Source organism: Phyllostomus hastatus, unplaced genomic scaffold (assembly GCF_019186645.2).
Source record: "Phyllostomus hastatus isolate PE091 unplaced genomic scaffold, TTU_PhHast_1.1 phas_scaffold_93, whole genome shotgun sequence".
Classification (NCBI taxonomy): Eukaryota; Metazoa; Chordata; class Mammalia; order Chiroptera; family Phyllostomidae; genus Phyllostomus; species Phyllostomus hastatus.
In genome coordinates, this window is record NW_025334042.1 from 20,109,951 (window position 1) to 20,114,820 (window position 4,870).

Consider the following 4,870-nt stretch of genomic DNA (forward strand, 5'->3'; position numbering starts at 1 on the left):
GGACTCTGGGAATTCTCCAATTACGGGGAAGGTGACCAGAGACCTAGTTACACCTTCAGAACAATGCAACTTGGACACGAAAGGTCACCTGCCCCACCATCCTACAAAAGTGTTGACCTACGTTCCCAGTGTCTCCTGACACGTCCAGGTACCACGTGGCCACCTTAGCAAGCATATCGACGAGGGATTCCTTCTGGCAGTGGCAGGTTCTTTCTCCAGCACAACTGCGGGGGTTGGCACAGCCCAGAATATGCTTTGATGGGTACAGGCCTAATCCTGCCAAATCAAATGCTAGATCAACAAAGAAGGATTGAGGACCTTCTCCTAGCCCAGCCCTGCGCTAGCATACCTACAATTGTTCCCCACTCCTCTACCTCAGGAATCTGGCAGTCAGCTTGAGAGAGAAGCTCACTACTCAAGATAGCCATTCTGGACTTCGTAGACAGGTGAAGAAGGTCAGAGAAGAGGGGGACTTACGCAGGGAAGCTGAGAATCAGAGCAGGCTTCCTGGAGGAAGTGGGGCTTTAAGTGAGTGCGAAGAAGCTAGATAGGGTGAAGGAAGAGCAAGTGTCTCAAAGACAGGAATCTTAGGGGCAAAGAAGGGACTTTGAAGCACTGAGACAGACAAATAAGCCTCAGTTCCCTCATCTGTAAAAACAGGATCTGAAAATAGTTATGTTCACTCCTATCAGGAATGACACATCTCTTGCTTCCAGCACTCTGAACTGTAACAGCTGAGCAAATATGTAAAGGATTATTGGTGATGTTATTGTTATTGCAGCAGATATTGTGGATTAAAGACAACCCACTGGTTGGAAGACCAAATACAGGCAAATGGGCTCCGGGCTGGCGCTCTCAAGGCTCAGGAGAGGCAGGTGGCTAAACCCATCCCATCCAGGAGGGGCCTACAGCCAAGATCAACTCTCTACTCATTTTACCTTGGTTTTATATCCTATTATCTAGTCTGATTTCTGAATACTAATTTGAATTTCTGAATCTGAATATGAATTTCATTGTCAAGAATATATAACACTTTGTTCTTTCCTTCTTTCTTTAAGTTTATTATTTTTATGGTCCAGCTTCTTGAGTTGAATCTCTCACTTTCCAGCTTTCTTCTTTTTCAATATAGATTATCTGAAGGCCATAAATTTCCTTCTAAGTATTCTTTTGAATGCTTTCTATTGTTTTCATATGTAGCATTTTTATTAGCATTTAGTTACAGTGATTTTATTCCTTGACTCATAAGTTGCTTAGAACTAAGTTCTTAGAATGAACATGGGTCATCCGTGTCACGAACATTTGCTGAGTGCCTACCTAGTCTGTGCCTGGCCTGCCCCGGATGTGCTTAGGGAGACGTTAAATTTGTCCCCCACTTATCTCTGTATCTTGGACTCCCTAACCCTCTACTTCAGTCCTACCTCAGTTGCCTGCTTTTGTGCTGCCCATCCCCGGAAGACTCTAAACTCCTTGGGGGCAGAATTGCATCCCATTATGTCTCCAGTACCTTGAACAGTGCCTGGCCCTTGGAGGTTTTCAATAAATGTAAAAGGAAGAAAAGAATGAATGAAACATGTACCTCCCCAACCCAGATCTCCTAGTCTAAACGTCCCAATAAGGGCCTATCTCCTTGACCTTTGTATCCCCAGTATTAATGCAATGCCTGACACATTGAAGGAGCAGTTAGTGCATGTGAAATAGAAGAGAGGGAGGGAGGGAGGGAGGGAGGGAGGAAGAGAGGAAGGAAGGAAGGAAGGAAGGAAAGGAAGGAAGGGGAAACCACAATTTCCTACCTAAATGAGGAAACTCTCCTGCCCTCTCCCGCTGGCAGTTCTCCGGAAGGCAGGCGTCTCAGTCCCCTCCTTGTGCAAGCTCCCTCCTCCCCCCTCCTTCCCACTCCCGCCCTCTGGAGAGATCCAGTGAACACCTGGCCAAGGGTGCCACCCCTGCTCTGAGCACAGTAGCAAAAATAAGCCCCTGCCTGGGTTTGGGGTTTTTCTCCTTGATCTCTGATCCTGCCAACCACCTGTGAGACAGGCAGAACAGGTATCATTAGCTGAGGCCCAGAGAGGCCAAGCACTATAACTTGGGTCACCCAGCATGTAAGTGGAGGCATTTGGGTTCTACAGAACCATTTTTCCCCTGCAAACTGCCCGTAATAGGGACAGTAAAAATGATCACACCCAGGAGTCGGTGAGGTGGAGATTGAAGGCCTCACCTTCAAACACAAAGGGCAGTGGGGTTGAGCAGGCACCCAATAGCTGGTGCCCAGCCTATACCTCCCCCGAGCTCAGCGCGGAAGACCCAGGCTCAGAGATCTCGGGCAGGGCTGGCAAGTCAGCGCCCTGGTGGCTCCAGAGCGACCTTCCTCTGAGGTGGTCCAGGGCCAGAGCCCAAGGCAGGCCCTGTGTGCTGGGGGTTGACTATACAATGTCCCCTCCTGTCCCTTCTCCTGGTCTATTTAGGCCTGAGGAAATACAGCGAGAAGGGAAGTGGTCCTTGTGTTTGGGAAGCTCTAAAGGCGAAGGGAGCCAAGCAGAGCCAGAAGCACCTAGGCAGAGCTTCAACACCTCAGCACTGGGGCCTGCGGATCAGCTGGGGGACTCAGGTCAAAAAGGGCTTTCTGGAGGAGGGGAGGGAGGTGGTTTGGAAAGAGAGGGTGTCAGGGCTGGCACAGAAGGGAGTGGAAATGGCCTGGGAAGGAGCAGGGAGCAGATGTGCTCCACCCCAGCCCGGGCAGAAAGCAGGCTGCAGTCACCAGACCGGAGCTGTGGAAGCCTGAGTTGAGAATGAGGAAACCCCAGGAGCATGTGTGGTACTGCGGGATAACCCCTAACCCCAACCAGGAGATAAGCCAACCCTGGTGTGCAGGGACCACGTCTTATTCAACTGTGCACCCCAGCATCTAGCAGGGTGCCAAGCATGCAGTCAGTGCTTACTGAATGTTGGGTAAATGAAGGCAGGCTTGAATGGCGGCGGCTGCAGCTACTGAGGGGTGAAAGTTGCACCCATGACAAAGGACCTTTTGGGCACCTGCTCAGTGCTGCACCCTGTGCCAGACACCGTGGGAGAGGCAGGAGGAAGTAAAGGGTACAATGGGGTCCTTGCCCTCGAGGGCTCGGGGCATCTGGCTCCCAGCCAGGATCCCACTCACAGTCCTCTGTTGAGCCAAAGTCCCCTCTGTTGTGGTGAGAAGCCACATGCTCTCTGTGGGACCTTGAGCAAGGTGTGTCCCCTCTCTGCAGCTGTTCCCTCAGCTGTAAAATAAAGGGGTTAGATGAGTGCTTTGATAGCTGCTGTCCCCGCCCTGCGCACCTCAGTTCCCTAGGCAACACACCTGCTGGCTTGTAGCTGTGCGGTTTTAGGCAACCTCCAGGAGCTAGAGTACCTGCCTCAAAGATCTGTTGTGAAGCTTTAAAGAAATGATGCACAATTTAAAAAAAAATACTGTGCTTGGCACAGGCTAAAGCTTAAAAATAACAATAGTAGCCAATATGCCCATTGTGAGAGCCTTTCCCCTATCCCAGTGAAGTGGTCACTCAAAGTGGTCATCTGCCCAAGCTCGCCTGCATCCTGCCCCAACCCACCCCTCCAGGAGGGGCCAGGGCTCAGACTCCCTTTGGGGCAGCTGGAGATTAGAGAGGGTAGGCAAGTGGCTGCAGGAGCTGACTGTCCACATTCCCTCAGGGAAAGGTCAGTGCCAGCCAGGCCAGCCTGCACCACCACAACCCCTGGCCCCTGCTGGTGTCAGCGAGACCAGCACTTCTCAGGAGCCTGAGCCCACGGAGCTTCCCCTCCTCTAAGGAGGACCCAGGATGCATTTTCAAATGCAAAACCCAGAACTCAGGTCTCCTCACTCTTAGCTCGGACATCAGTACTAAGCGCTCAGAGGCTCCCACGGATGAGGCTTCAGGGCTGAACCCCCAGAGCTGGGACCACCCCTAAGCCCCAACTCTACCCCTTTCCACAGGGTCAGGCTTAGCACCTTCCACTGAGGGAGCTGCCACAGCCCACAGGCCTCAGAGACCCTGACCCCACCTAGAGTACTCACCCCCACCCCAGCTCTGGCTCCTCATATGCCAGCTCAGGTGTCACCTTCTTAGAGACATGCCCATCTCAAAGTGCCCCCTACTACCTCCATGCTACTTTTTATTTCCTGCTTTATCATGACCCTGTCTTGCGTTCATCACAGCATTCAGCACAGCCTGCTTTGCCTTGCCGATGTTTCCGTCCCTAGTATATCGGTTGGGATCCAGTTGGAAAAGAAAAACCAGTCTGTGTCAGACAGAGGGGATTTGATGCAAAGAACTGATGGTGTGGGTATTGAAAGCTGACAGACCCAGGCAGGCCTAGGAGGAATGGAAAATCACTGGGCTACAAAGTGGCACCGTAGGAAGCTGCCTGGAGACCCTGCCCAGGAAAAACAGGTGAAGATTAGGGTCTGGGGTCGGCCTATTCCACTTAACGGGATGCAGCTTTAACTTGAGCTGGCACACAGCAACCAGCTCTAGCCAACTAAACTCTGATACCCTTCGCTTAAAAACCCTGACCTAAGAACAACCGGATGAGGCCCAGCCTCCCTTGGCTGGCTCCCCAACCTCCCTGGGTTGGCTCCACTTTCCCACTAACAAACCCTGTTCTCCTCAGCTCGCTGCGTCTGTCCGGTTTCCTGAGCGACTCCAACCTAACGAAAGCATAAAGAACAAAGAGGGGATGCTGAGGTATTCTAGAGACTAGCAAACACAGAAGGCAACCGCTGGAGAGCTGAGAGAGGGGTCTTACCAAACCCCGGCTCCCAGGCAAGGGCCCCAGCAGGACAGTCCTTGGTCGTGTGGGCAGGGGATTGGATGGAGTGAAATGTTTTCCCTGTAAT